Source organism: Orbicella faveolata, unplaced genomic scaffold (assembly GCF_042242905.1).
Source record: "Orbicella faveolata isolate gen_17 unplaced genomic scaffold, um_ofav_v1 contig_13, whole genome shotgun sequence".
NCBI lineage: Eukaryota > Metazoa > Cnidaria > Anthozoa > Scleractinia > Merulinidae > Orbicella > Orbicella faveolata.
The window spans coordinates 13,643,998-13,660,000 of NW_028301540.1; the positions used below are offsets into that span (position 1 = coordinate 13,643,998).

Below are 16,003 nucleotides of genomic sequence, written 5' to 3' on the forward strand. Positions count from 1 at the left end.
TATAAAAATTTTCATAACGCGGGAATATTGCGCGGTCATATATAAAAAAAAAGACTTCGACTACGAATGAACCCGTCATCGGTCGTTGAAAACGGACACAAAACGAGATGTGCCTCTGAGTTAGAAGATATGGTGTCTCTCTGACGCATTTGTGTGAAATTGAGCCAGTTTCCAATCGAATCTGCCTTGAGGAGTTAAAGAAGGCGCGTGGGTTTTCTTTTCAGCGGGAAGGGAAACAAAGGAGGTGCCCTGACTATACATTTGGATTGGTTTTCGCTTAAACCATAAAACAGCTGTTGAAAACCAAACGAAACCGCCAGCCACGATTGATTTACGGCATGAATTCATTCACCCAAAAACGACGGAGAGAACCACAAAGTGTTTTCAGGTTGCGCTGCCCGTGACCAACCTCCCAGAGCATCGAATCAAGACAACAGCTTCAAAACTCAACAAGTCAAACGTACCAAGTTAAGTCTTCCGATTAATATTTTATTTGTATCATAACTTACACCCATTGTCATGCTTTTAGATTGAATGGGGACTAGATAGCTACTAAAATGTTAAATCACTATTTTCATTCGTGGGTTAGACCCTAAACTGAAGTCCATGGTACACCAGTTTTCTGAAAGACGAATCCAGATATATAGTAAAATCACCATGTAGCCACATATTATAAATCCGCTCTGGTTTTCCCACGCAAACGTCCTCGCAGTATTTCTACGTTACCGAGTGCTACAGGATATTTTACAAAAACCACATAATTTTTCAGTAATGCGTGACACTATAGGAAACAAAAACAACAACAAAATCGTCATTTTTCCCTCGCTCGTTCATATCATACGAACATGTGACATATCCTTTTTCTGGTTCATCCAAGCTGAAGTCCATGCAATACAGTTGCTGAGAGTTTCATGATATGTAACAAAATCGTCATAGTTATTTTTCCGTCGTACGTGACATTATAGGAACATGTTACATATCCTTTTCCGGTTCACCCAGGCTGAAGTCCATGCAATACAGTTACTGAGTGCTTCGGGATATGTAACAAAATCGTCATATTTTTTTTCCGTCGTGCGTGACATTATAGGAAAATGTTACATATCCTTTTCTGGTTCACCCAGGCTGAAGTCCATGCAATACAGTTGCTGAGTGCTTCGGGATATGTAACAAAATCGTGATATTGATTTTTCCGTCGTACGTGACATTATAGGAATCTGTTACTTATCCTTTTCTGGTTCCCCCAGGCTGAAGTCCATGCAATACAGTTGCTGAGCGCTTCGGGATATGTAACAAAATCGTCATGGTTATTTTTCCGTCGTGCATGACATTATAGGAACAGCTTACATATCCTTTTCTGGTTCACCCAGGCTGAAGTCCATTCAATACAGTTGCTGAGCGCTTCGGGATACGTAACAAAATCGTCATAGTTATTTTTCCGTCGTGCGTGACATTATACGAAAATGTTACATATCCTTTTCTGGTTCACCCAGGCTGAAGTCCATGCAATACCGTTGCTGAGTGCTTCGGGATATGTAACAAAATCGTCATAGTTATTTTTTCCGTCGTGCGTGACATTATAGGAACATGTTACATATCCTTTCTGGTTCATCCAGGCTGAAGTCCATGCAATACAGTTGCTGAGTGCTTCGGGATATGTAACAAAATCGCCATAGTTATTTTTCCGTCGTGCGTGACATAACAGACACATGTTACATATCCTTTCTGGTTCACCCAGGCTGAAGTCCATGCAATACAGTTGCTGAGTGCTTCGGGATATGTAACAAAATCGTCATAGTTATTTTTTCCGTCGTGCGTGACATTATAGGAACATGTTACATATCCTTTCTGGTTCACCCAGGCTGAAGTCCATGCAATACAGTTGCTGAGTGCTTCGGGATATGTAACAAAATTGCCATAGTTATTTTTCCGTCGTGCGTGACATAACAGACACATATTACATATCCTTTCTGGTTCATCCAGGTTGAAGTCCATGCAATACAGTTGCTGAGTGCTTCGGGATATGTAACAAAATCGCCATAGTTATTTTTTCCGTCGTGCGTGACATTATAGGAACATGTTACATATCCTTTCTGGTTCACCCAGGCTGAAGTCCATGCAATACAGTTGCTGAGTGCTTCGGGATATGTAACAAAATTGCCATAGTTATTTTTCCGTCGTGCGTGACATAACAGACACATGTTACATATCCTTTCTGGTTCACCCAGGCTGAAGTCCATGCAATACAGTTGCTGAGTGCTTCGGGATATGTAACAAAATCGTCATAGTTATTTTTTCCGTCGTGCGTGACATTATAGGAACATGTTACATATCCTTTCTGGTTCACCCAGGCTGAAGTCCATGCAATACAGTTGCTGAGTGCTTCGGGATATGTAACAAAATTGCCATAGTTATTTTTCCGTCGTGCGTGACATAACAGACACATATTACATATCCTTTCTGGTTCATCCAGGTTGAAGTCCATGCAATACAGTTGCTGAGTGCTTCGGGATATGTAACAAAATCGCCATAGTTATTTTTTCCGTCGTGCGTGACATTATAGGAACATGTTACATATCCTTTCTGGTTCACCCAGGCTGAAGTCCATGCAATACAGTTGCTGAGTGCTTCGGGATATGTAACAAAATTGCCATAGTTATTTTTCCGTCGTGCGTGACATAACAGACACATGTTACATATCCTTTCTGGTTCACCCAGGCTGAAGTCCATGCAATACAGTTGCTGAGTGCTTCGGGATATGTAACAAAATCGTCATAGTTATTTTTTCCGTCGTGCGTGACATTATAGGAACATGTTACATATCCTTTCTGGTTCACCCAGGCTGAAGTCCATGCAATACAGTTGTTGAGCGCTTCGGGATATGTAACAAAATCGTGAGAGTGATTTTTCCGTCGTGCTGTTTCCAGAATCGCTCGGCATTTTTCGTAAAGAATTACATCATGTACTCGAGATTTCTATCGCTCTTGAGAGCTTTGTCATAATTTTTTGAGATAATTTCCTGACTGCCCATAACATTAACTGATTTTCAAAGTGTCGGTGCACATGATCTTCGAATTTGAATACTAGAAAATTCAGATTATTTTTTGGAATCGCTAAGCAACAAACATGTATACAGAGAATACCCTAGGCAGGTTTCAATTAGGCTTTCCGCGGAAAATCTGAGAACATTTCTGACTCTCGGACATTTCTGGGCTGCTGGCCATAGTCACTTCGCTTACTGAATAACAGTGATAACTGAGATTAGCGAAAACGTTTCATCTATACGTGCTCCGTAGCTTTACAAGAGTAAGAAATGTATCAAAAAGTCTAAGTTTTAAACTGGCGTTTGCGCCCCAACCTAGAAAACACATTGTTTCAACGTTATTTTTTCTTTTAATCCAAATTCTTCACGTCAGTCGCGCGATTTCCCGAATCGCCGACTAGTAAAATGTTTTGTATCTTTCTGACACGATGGAATTGTCTTACAGTAAATATAATTTCACACTTTAGGATTATGACACATTCGTGCAAAACTTGACGCGTTTTGTGGAACATAAACGATCACCGACAGGGATATGATTACACTGGAATGTTGTAAGCCACTGGATATCCCGTGGAGATGTAGGACTAAAAGTTCTACATCTCCACGGGATCCCAGGTCTGTTTTTTGGTTGCTAAGAACGTCTGGCTCGTTATGAGATCTCGTTATCATTTACTAGCTACTGGGTTCTCCTTGCTACAAACATACCAAACTGAAGTGGGTAGGGTGTATGCTATGGTGGTTAGCAATTCCTGACTTTTCCTATCTGTGTATTTCTCCACGACAGACATATTTGATCAAAAAATGACTAAAAGAATGACTATACAACATATCCTATAGAGATTTGGCTGCTGTCCTACCCTGTCCTACCCTATCCTACCCTATCCTTAATTACACTACTAAGGCTGCCTCCTTGATTTTGTGATCTTGCTGAGCTGAACAGATTTGGAAGCACGTATTAGTTTATTCCATTTAATATAAAAATGAACGATCCTGAGAGTCTTTGTGACGTGTAAATAATGCAGATGATGCCAACGTATCTATGTTATCACCTGTGTTGCCTACAAGACGAGACATTTGTGCTCACGATGTTATAACACTCAGCAGAAGAGCAGTATTTTGTAGTTCGCAAAAAATATTAAAGCGATCAAGATATTTTCATGTGAATTTTAATTAAGAGCCGCCCTCTGAAATTATCAACTATGGTCAATTGGACAACAAAAAATCAAATTCCTGAAACTTTCTCAGATGAATGGTCCAGATAAGTGATTCACAAAAATATAACTTTTAGTTCAATTCGATCGGTATTTTAGCGCTGGGGGGACCATCTTGGTTTTGCCCCTCTGAGAGGGCTTTCAGCGGCCATTTTAGGGCATATTTTTAACAATTTGCCATACAAAGAAAACGTTATAAATCAGGGTAAAGATACTTTTTTCGAGACAAGAAAATGTTTCTTGTTACGTTGAGAGGCTGTTTTGGCAATTTGACCAACATCTGATTTTTTTACAGAATTTTAAATTTCTTCCCTTTCGAACTACTCATGAAGCGCGATAAAAAAGGCGAAATTTAAAGGAAAATATCGCCAAAAGTACATTACTTGAGATCCCAAAACTACCCTCCACTTAAAGAACAATGTCTCACCTGTAAATATATGCAATAAAATTTTGGGGCAGTTGAAACTGTAAAATGTTAGAAGAAGAAGTTTAACCTGTGCTTTTGTCAACAAAGACGGCCTTCCTAATTAGCATAATGACGCGAAAATAACGATGCACAAAGAAAATAATGATATATTCCACTTACCTCGCGACATATCGACAACCGGGTGTTCCACGATACCTCATGTTATATTATCAGTAGGTTTCAGCCGCATTTTCAATGATTAGTGTACGAAATCACTCTGAGATATCACAACGGTAAAGCAGATTTTAACTCTCCGAAAGCCCGCATCATGACATCTATCAAATTAATTGTCTTTCGTCTCATAAGCCGCCGTTTACAAGAAGTTAAACAATTTGCTGAGATCCTAACTAACCGAAAAGTCTGTAACCAGCCTTTAAAATCTTCCTTTTGGTCGAGGATTCTCATCAAGAACTCGTTTAAGCTCAGTTCTGTTTCAATCTCTTGAGCACTCGCCATTATTCCACAGGTTGCGTTACACATAACAAGAGCACATTCCAATGAGTAGGGGTAGGGTGGGTAGGAAGTGAAAGGTAATAACCGACTGCAAAGCCATTTTACGCATTTCAGTGGCTAAACAAGTAACTGGCTTTCCCGGAATGATTTGAATATAAACTTATACTCGAAAATTTGAGTCATTTTGAAGGTTATGTTTTGTGGGGTGAGGAGCGAAAGGGGGGGGGGGGGGGGGCGTGCATTGTATCAACAAGAGAAAAAGAAAAAAAAAACAATAGAGAGTATCAGGCTCTTGATCAAGTGTACCAGGTCATCGATGAGACCTTATTAGGTAAGGGTTTTCAGGATACTGGATATTTAGGTAAAAAATTGACAGGAAACACGAAATTTAGGGGAAAAATTAATGGGGGAGAGCATGTTTAGATCAGATAAAACTGGACATTAATTGAGTAGGAAATCGTTAAACTGCAATTAACAGGATACAAGATATTTAGGCCCCAAATTAATAGGACAACAAATAAAATGGGTATAGAATTCCAATAAAAAGCCTCTTGTGTTTTTGTTCAGCATTATACTTGTGTCTTTCGCTTCCCGAAATGCCATCAAATGCTGCGAAAGGCAATAGACTGACAAGCAGTGCGCAAGAAGTGATGGTAAGCGGCGTTTTACTGAAACTCCTTATATTTTCTTAGCCGTTCCATTTTTGCATCAGAAAAAGAAATGCGCAGAAAAGGGCCGTTAAGTATGATGCCTCCTTTTTTGTGGCACACGGTCTCTGCATCATGTAAGGCATGATTGAAACGCCAGGCGCGTGCTTGGTTTGGAAGAATCAACTACGCCACCAAGCGCGCCGAAACAAATATCGCAGTAAAATTACGAACCTGTTCTAAAATCAGGAACACCAAAGAAGTAGCATATCGCTAAGCACTAACTGTTACGGGCTTCCAGCTGAAAAACTAGCTGTTATCTTACCCGTAAAAGAAATCATATCCAACTGCAGATAGCATATGCGCGCGCCAAACAAGTGCGAGAGACATCAATGTTTGACTTCCTAGGGAGGTAATAGAAAAAAATGTAACGGGCAACCGACAAAGTTTTCGAAAGGATGAAACAACTCATTTAACTTTTAAAAAAGTGTGATTACCGCTACATTTTATGTAATGAAATGGACGTGGCAAGCCTATTCAACGCGTGAAAGGTTTTTGGCTATGAGGAAAAACTATGTACACTGTATTTTGGCTAAGCCAGAGGAGAGCTCTCCAAGAACGCTAAAAGCGCTGTTACGACGATTTTGTTATTAAAAACATAACAAAAGTTGTTTTTATGTTACCATTTACCATGTAGTTTAAGATGTTTATTAATGTGTTTAGTTTTCTGCATGTGAAGGCGAACTCTAAGAAAATCTGCGAAGAAATATCTTTTCTTCGTTTTTCTGAAAAATGCTAACGTCAGCAGTTTTCTTCGAGATTCAGGCTAATCAGGATCTCGGAAAAATTAATGGCTACCCCAGTTTTGTTTGTGGATTCCAATAACCCTAGCTAAGATCTACTTTTTCCACGTTTTCCTAATCTGGTGGAAACACGTTTATATTTAGTAGACACCGTTCTTTATCAGCCTGAGACATCCCTCAGCCGTTAACGTCGTCCAGTTCAGTGATGGAGCACAGCTGCATGTCTGCACAAGACTAGTCTTCAACTCTATGTAGGGCGCTTTACGCGATCTTGAGATGTTGCAAACATCAAAATACTCGCATATCAAGCGAAACATGTTGACGCTTAGCTTTTTAAAACCATTATAGATGGATTAGATGCGTTTAAGTTGAAGTTGAATTGGGTGAGTCAACTGAGACTTGTAAAGAATATCTGCAGCTTGATTCTTAGCGGCCGTTGTGCCTTCTTCGAGGACCTCCCCCTGTCTGTTTCTGAGCTTCGCAGCCATTCTGGAGAAGAAGGATTGAACGTGGCGAGAAGTCAGGAACTCATCCAAGGTGAACCGCCTAATTTTGTCCTCATCTTTTGCGTACCTCATCTTTTGTGATAAAGTAACTGCTTCGACTTTATTGCCGTCTCCTGACCTAAGAAAACTTTATTCAAAGTAGTTTTTTGTTTTTCATTGGAAAGAGTGGCCTTTTTCGTCACTTTCAGGGCCCAGCCTTTAGGTTTAATTTCTTTAGCAGGGACTGGAAGGGCAGAACTTGCTAGGACCGGATGAATACCATGATTGTCGCTATGTCATATTTGGCCTTGTCAAATAGGTTTTCTCTTTCAGGAACAAGTCAACATGAACCGTACTGTAAATGGTTCTTCAGTAATTATCTTAGCATTTCCTTGTCTGATGCAAAAGTGGAACGGCTTAGAACATATAAGGAGTTTCAATGAAACGCGCTTACCATTACTTCTTGCGCACTGCTTGTCAGTCTATTGCCTTTCGCAGCATTTGATGGCATTTCGGGAAGCGAAAGACACAAGTATAATGCTGAACAAAAACACAAGTAAGAGGCTTTTTATTGGAATTCTATACCCCTTTTATTTGTTGTCCTATTAATTTGGGGCCTAAATATCTTGTATCCTGTTAATTGTAGTTTAACGATTTCCTACTCAATTAATGTCCAGTTTTATCTGATTTAAACATGCTCTCCCCCACTAATTTTTCCCCTAAATTTCGTGTTTCCTGTCAATTTTTTACCTAAATATCCGGTATCCTGAAAACCCTTACCTAATAAGGCCTCATCGATGACCTGGTACACTTGATCAAGAGCCTGATACTCTCTATTGTTTTTTTTTTTTTTTTCTTTTTTTTTTTTTCTTTTTCTCTTGTTAATACAATGCCAGCAAATGATATTTGGTGAACTGGTGTTAAGTAAAACAGTTTCGAATCCTTGAATATAGGAAACATTTATGTAGCACCTTGCAAGTTTCATACTGATTAAAATTGTTCAAATCATTGTTCCTAAGTAATAGAGACTTTTACGGTGTTGTTTCTCCCTCTTCTCCCACTCTTTGCTTCGATCGAGAAGATATTTCAAATACACAAGGAAATGTTTTATCACTCCTCCAAACATCTCGTATACAATTTCATTGTTAGGAGGAACACGGTTAATGAAACGTTAGGTTGGGCCCAATGGTGGCCTTTCTTTTGCATGCACAAAGTCTGCAATGTCTCTGCTCAAAGATGTTAAAATTCGCACTTTGCACAATATGTTGACCAACAACATAAACAAACTCATTTTATTATCCGAAACTGATGAGGGGTTGAAAAAACCTTCTGGGGTTTTTGGAATTGTTGAACAGCAGGTGGCAGTAGAGCACTGATTTGGAGATAACTGACCTAATGGATCGTCTATCCCGATCGTCGCTGATCTACCAAGAAGTGTTTAACTAGCATAAAGAGTATTCACAAATAAAATAATTTCCAGAGGAGGATGTAACAATTGAACATTCTGATTGGCCAAAAGAGCTCGGCTTATGACGCTAGATTCACCGTGCAAGGCGGTGAATAGATCATTTCTGAGATTGGTTACTAGGCTTGCCACCTTTGCCATCTCCGCAAGTAAACATGTCGGACAGAAGCTGAATGAAATTTTCATTTATTCGAAAGACATCACTCAAAGTCCAGGATATTTGAAAGGAAATACCTGCTGTCAAGAACTTGTATTCAAGGCATTTTAGAATCGGTAACGCATTGGTTACATTGATCGCCAGCAGCTCAAATCGATTGACCGATTCTTTTTTCTTTACTGATTTTTAGAAGAGGATGACAGCCGTGAATGAAGTCAACAACAAAGGTACGGGATGAATTTAGTTTGCGTAGTGTTTCGCTTGTTTGTTTTACTGCCGAAGTCGATGTGTAAATTGATTCAAAATCGATGTAAACGTAAGCTATTATTAAAACTACGACTGCATACGTGTATGCAAACGAACAGTTGCGTCTGTGTTTTTATGTTTTAGTCCGTTATTTTGTAGTCTCCTTGACGTATGAAATTATACTAAAACAATTATTCGCCTCAGGCTCAGTGAACATTGGTGAATATTCACCTCGACGACTATTCACCAATGTTCACTTTGCCTCCGGGGAATAATTGTTGAATATTTAAACCTCAGAATGAAGCTAATAAGGTTTAACGTTGGACTCTCATCTAACCTCAATGCTTTTTTCCTTTTTTGTAAACAACATTTTGTAAAAGCCTCAATACACATATTACCATTATTTACTGTTTAGTCCCCACAATTGTCGATCGTTGACACGAAGAAATAAATAAGAACACGATTTTTGAAACTTATTTTACTGCCACGCAAAATCCAGCCTGGGGCTGAGAGAAGAAAATGACTGTCTATAATGTGTTCCAACATTTAAATGCTGAATTACTTGCGAGCGTGTATACTCTTAAAATCTCAGCGCAAAATTGCACGATTACGGCGATCAGCTTTCTTTTAATTTGTATTGTACCAAACTACTGTTGCTTGAATGATACAGGCGTGTTTCACGATCTTTACTCGAGATATTTACTCCGACAGCTCTTAATTCAATGGTTCGAGGCCTCCTCCTACGCTCCTTTAAGGCAGCTTTAAATATTGGCATTCTAAAACTGTAAACGAATGGATTCACCATAGAATTTGCCAAGTGAAGAACTTTCACTCTCGATGCCACTGGCGTAGAGACACATCCCCAGCAGAACTCTCTTATGACGTACGCTACGAAAATTGGCAGCCAAAACACAAGTGACACAGCAACTACAATGAAAAATGTCCTTGATAGTCGTAAATTCCGCTCAGTTAAATTTCGGTTGTGCACCTGAAGATCAGGTAGGTAACTTCCACAGATAACCAACACAGATACGAGAAGGCATGAATGTATAACCACACCAGCATATAGTATTACCCTATCCACTTCTCTGTGATATGTTTCTAAGAAAGAGATCGCAGCCATGCAGAATCCAGCTGCCCAGCCTATGACAATGCTGCAAATGTAAGGGGGAGTACTTGTTACCCGGTGACGGAGAGGACACAACGCGGCGAAAACTCGTTCCAGTGAGATTAAGGCGAGGAAGAACACCAATTTACTTGAACCAAGGACCTGAAGAGCTGCGGAAGGACTGATTGCTCTGTCTTCTCAGTTTTTTTTTTTCCACGTGATGCCATTTTTTCAAACTCATCGGTTCCCAGGACAATGGGTTCTTTTATTCCCACAAGTAGATCAGCCACCGTGAGATTGATCAGTAGAAACATGTTCGTTCTAGATGGAATCTCTGAGTCCAGAAGACGAAAATGGTGAACGTGTTTCCTATGACGATGGCGATTGCCTCGGTTAGGAAGATACCGATAAATGTAATGACCAACGCGTTTGTCATGTTGTCCTCGTCGTTATGCTTCGAGCGTCCATCTACCTTCTGTCTTAAGATCAACAGTTTGAGCAAACACCACGGAAAAAGTGTGCAAATGCGTGAACGAACCACAGATTCGGCAAAGGAGAGTTCTGCTTATTGTGAAAGCGAACAATCATTAATCATCAGACAAGCAGTTTAAATAGCAGAGGGATAAAGACCCTGATCGACATGCAAATACGTGTCACAAATGAATCAGGCCGGATACTCAAGATATGAATTCGCGTGAAAAAGCGCACCCAAATTAAGCTTTAAATAATTTAATTAAAATTCACATGAAAATGTCTTGATGGCTTTATTTTTATGAACTGCAAAACACTGCTCTCCTGCTGAGTGTAGCATCGTAAACACAAATGTCTCGTCTGCCCTTGTATTTAACACAGATGATTAAATAGATACGCTGGCAAGTATCTCCATTATTTACAAATGTCAAAAAGACTGTCAGAATTGTTCATTTTTATATTAAATGGAATACACTAGTACGTGCTTCGAAATCCGTTCAGCTCAGCAAGATCACGGGAAAAAAGGAGGCAGCCTTAGTAGGGTAATTAAGGATAGGGTAGGACAGGGTAGGACACGGTAGGACAGCCGCCAAATCTCGTATCAAACGTTTATTTATTTTATGGATGTGTCTCATAAGGACTGGGAACTACCGAATTCACGAATTTGATCGGCTGAAATCGGTATTGAATGCTTCTAGATTTTCCCATCTAGACCGACATCTAGACCGGTGATGTTTTGGGTGAAAAAGTTGCAAACTATAATACAAAAATATTGAATATTTTCTTCTTACAATATTTATCTATCGAAGGGCCAAAAAACCTGATGAGCCTGAAAAAGTAAAGGGGACGAGCAAACTTTGGCAGAATTAAGTTCAGCTTATCGCCGTTCGCAAGCAAAATGTCAGTTACCTATAAACCAGTTACATTAAACGAATTAAATTGTTCTTGTTTGCCATGTAATAAAAATCTTATTAACCGAGCTTAGTCGATCTGTATGGGAGAATCTTGATTATGTTTCCAGCGTCCTTCTACCTTCTGTCTTAAGATCAACTAATTCAAATAGGTGTCACAAATGAATTAGGTCGGATATTCAAGAAGTAAATTCGCCCAAAAAAAAATTGCACGCAAGTTTTTGAACTGTAAAATCCTGCTCTTCAGCTGAGTGTTATAGCAACGCGAAGGCAAAATATTGAGACGTATTTCGTATGAACCCTGGCATTTCGAATATGGCTTCTATGTTTCGTCCACTCTTGTGGGTAATACAGATGATTAAATAAATACGTTGACAGTATCTGCATTATTTACAAATGTCACAAAGCTAAGACTGTCAGGATCGTTCAATTTAATATATGAAATGGAGTATACGCGCTTCCAGATCCGTTCAGCTCAGAAGATCACGAAAAAAAAAAAAAAAAACTGAACGAGGCAGCCTTAGTAACATAAGGACGAAAAGCGTGATGCTAAGTAAGACATGGTAGGGCAGCAGCTATTTTATTTAGATTCATATTACCCTTGTTTTAACCTCATGTCATACGCATAAAATGAACTTGTCATTAATCCAGCTGCTATCTGATGCAGTGGTATTATTGATGAGATAACATTGGCAGCCCAATCTACACTAGATTGCTTTTTAACTAATAAATCACATGGAGATAACCATTTATAGGTTATGTTATATGGTCATTCTTTTTTATCGATTATGTCTTTTGTGGAGAAATGCACATTCGGTAAAGATTTTGGTGGCCCTTTTAAAATGCCTTACTAAATCAGTGAAGCACTTTGATAAATACTTTGGTGTCCAACTATGTATGTATGTATGGTTCTTTCTGGAAAACGTGTGAAAGATATCTGCAGTTTAAGGTCTTCAAAAATCCTTAAAGGTGCCGAGGACTGGCAACGACAAGCGACAAGGGGATATCTGGGTACTATCATTAAAGGTGAGCGAAGATGCGAGATGTAAAAGCGATAGCAATCTCAACCTGATCAAATTGAAGGCAAATTAGTGACTTAGCATAATAGTTTGTTAACCCGAGGCTAAGACAGGGCGGCGTGCAACAGAGACTCGCTCATGAAAGCAAGGCATTTTCCCATTTCAATCCTTGTTTTCTTTCGGCATCACACAATAGCAATACGCTTTTAAACTGAAATAACAATGCTGAAAAAGCCAGAACAATAAAGAGGTTTTCTTAACGACAGGTGCTTCGTCAATCTGAAGAACAATTCAACTTTTTCGAGCAATGTAAGTAGGTTAGGAGCTCCTTAGGTGAGCGCAACTTAAATCCACAACGCCCGGAACCCAGAGTCCCGCGCCCAAACCATTTAACTACGCTGCTTACTACACGGCAGATTGGCACATTCCTCAGCTCTAGGCCTCGTTTTCTAAGTGAAAAAAAGGGCAATGTTTTACTGAACCAATTTCGAAAGAAGCAAAGGTGAAGAGAATATCGTTTTAGAAACGCTAGACAGAAGCTTTGCAAAAGAGCTCGGAGTAGACGATTCTTGAGGGTAGACTATAAGCAACTCGCGTAAGGTGTATTAACCCTCGGACGCACAAGTAGGGGGGTGGAGAGTATGGCTGCCATCCCCCCCCCCCCCCCCGTAAGGTTTTTTCAAATTTTTGAAAAACCAATTTACTCCGAGGGGCTGAAACTTTCGATCAGTAGTTGTTCATTCATCCTCTGCGGAAATTTTGATATGTCTATTGTGTGTCTCTCATTTTTGACGTTGCCATGGCAACCATAAAATTCCATGTAGTTTTTGCCAAATATCAACTTCACCAATTTGTAGAAATTCACGAATTTGTACATTTCATAAGCCTACCTGATTGTAGAAAAATCCGGTGAATGGGGGAATGGGGACAAAGAAAAACTGCAATACAGTATAAAGTGATTGCCAAGGTGCACTTCAAGCGGGCATATTTTCTGATTGTAGAAAAATCCGGAGAATGGGGGAATGGGGACCAAGAAAAACTGCAATTATACAGTATAAAGGGATTGCCAAGGTGCACTTCAAGCGGGCATATTTTATCCGCCGGACAGTATAATTCACTCTGCAGAGATTTATTCTTCTTTCCTAGCTCTGCCCACAACCCCTCATTTTCCTAATGGTCCGTCCCTCAGCAGATTGTTTCTCTGGATTTATTCAAGAAACGGATTCGATTTTTCATCAACATAACTTTCATTGTTTGGTAGTTTAATTCATTCCAGAACAAATGTTTACTGTACATCCCAACATTTTCAAAAAATAAAAACCGCAAAACTACACACATTAAATTTCCTGTTTCTCGAGGATCCGAGAAAATACAAATAAAAAGCATCACTGGCTTAACATAAGGAGACATTTTAAGCCAGTGTTGAAATTGGGTCGACAATTTTTTTCCGGCCAGTTTTAGTTTACCCAGAAGCACTATGGCTATTGTACCGTGGCTTCTTTCCTACTGTCACTGGCAATATTCGGATTCCGCCGTGTTAATACTTCGTGTGAGGAGCCTGCAGCTATGATTTGTTCCCGTATTATTTATGATTCCGCCGTGGTACAAACTCACAACAGTGAAGGGGGCTTGAAGCGAGAACTATACGGAAAGGTAATAAGCTAGGGGTGGCGAATGATACCTCGAAAACCATGGGTCTCGTAAAATTTTCGTCGTTTTTCGCGAGGCTCGCTGTCTTGCTTTTTCATCTATTTTGTGTGCTTCTCACAGTCTCGATTTTTTCAAAGAGCTGTCTCCGCGTCTCGATTTAGTTTCATTTTGAAGCTAAGGCCAAGAAAGTGTTGCGGTCCCGATTTGTTTGTTTGTTTGTTTGTTTGTTTCATAAATGACGTCTGAACGCCCTAACGTCTGAACGTCTCGCGCTCGCATTTATAACACTTTGAAGTCTCAGTCAAAAAATGCTAGTCTCGCCTTCTCGCAAAGTCTTTGAGTTACCATTCATCACCCTTTAAGCTTTAAATTGGGTTGGGGATTAAACATACACCTTCCACACATTAATTCCACTTCTTAGTCGAATACATGCTTCTGGCGTATGGCTTCCGAATTTAGCTCCCTGGAAAAGAGACAACATATGAACCCATTGTTGATCTCCATAAATTGTAGAATCTTCTGTCATTTCAACTGATTTCCGACCTCCTGTAGCTTGTAAGCTCTTTGCTTCTAGCTTGTTAATTGGTCTGAGACACGTTGTTGAAAGACGTGGATGACTTCACAAGCCCGGGAATAAACTATTAACAAATTTAAGATAACCTCTTTAATCATAAACTTCCAGTACGTAACATTATAATACCAAAGCCGAAATAAAATGTTCAGTAACGTTTGATAGTGTAACAAAATGAAGCTGTCCAGAGCCTCAACACCTTTGGACTTGCGCGCAGTGACTTTGGCCAACAATCAAGTGGACCAACATCACAGTCCAAGACGCTATTTGTCCAAGAGTTTATCCTGCGTATGGGGAAAATCAACGAGATTCCTGACATGAACTTAATCAGTCACAAACTCGAACAAATCTTGGGCAAACATATATATGATCTGGACTTTCGGGAAATCATCAGTGCCTGAAGCAGTCACCTGGCAGCAGTTGCTTGAAGAAACACATTCAGACAATAAACTGTCGGACGTAGGATACTTTAGAGCACAGGGAAAAAAAAAGAGCGTTTAGACGCCAACATGTCCCCGTCTTCACGGAGCTGGCTTTCGTGGAAGGGCTGGTAGTCCAAGGTGCGTGAATAGTAGTTCCCAGGGCTCCACGGTATAAGGTGGTCAGGCTCGTACAAAGTTTCAGTTAAGAGCTGTTGTCAAAGCTATCGATGGATTGAATTATACAACCACCTTTGCTGCAAATCAAATAGTCTTTAATTTGGGAGCATTTGCTCCTTCCAAACGCGAAAGATCAGTTGATCGCTTTGGCAGCCATTCTGTTCACAATGGTCGGCCCTCTGTCGAAAGACTGCAGCAGAATTGCCACCAAAACAATTGTTTACGACCCACTGAACGTTGTATAACTCATTCTACCTACTCTTTCCCTCGTTAAAAATCCTTTCGTAAAGTTTGGCTTCTTGATTATCGCTTTGGTTTTTGTTATATTTCTTCCTTTGTATTTGCAGCTTGATGTATTTTACGTCATTTGTAAACTTGTATGTTTCTTTCTTTTCCTGGAGGCAGCGTGGCCGAGTGGTTAGAGTTCCTGATTTAAAATCCGTAGGTCCCAGGTTCAAATCCCGTTCTGACCGCTAGCTGATCGTTGTTCTCGGTAGCCCGAGTTTAAATTCTACGCTGTGCTTGTAAATAGCCAAATGGTCTGCCTCCCGCCAGTTGGGGTTCTTAACTTAGTTATGTTTATTTGAATATATATTTATTTGTCATTGTTTGTTTACATTGGATACAACTATAGGACTTGTTAAACGAAATGTTTTTATTAAAAAAAACAAACAAACAAACAAACAATCCAGGAGAAACAC

At 39.8% G+C, this 16,003-nt stretch overlaps 1 pseudogene; it reads right to left on the bottom strand.

The window, feature by feature from the left end:
* Positions 1-8,816: 8,816 nt before the first annotated feature.
* LOC149115100 (5-hydroxytryptamine receptor 6-like) lies at positions 8,817-10,662 on the bottom strand (annotated as a pseudogene).
* Between the last annotated feature and the right edge of the window lie 5,341 nt (positions 10,663-16,003).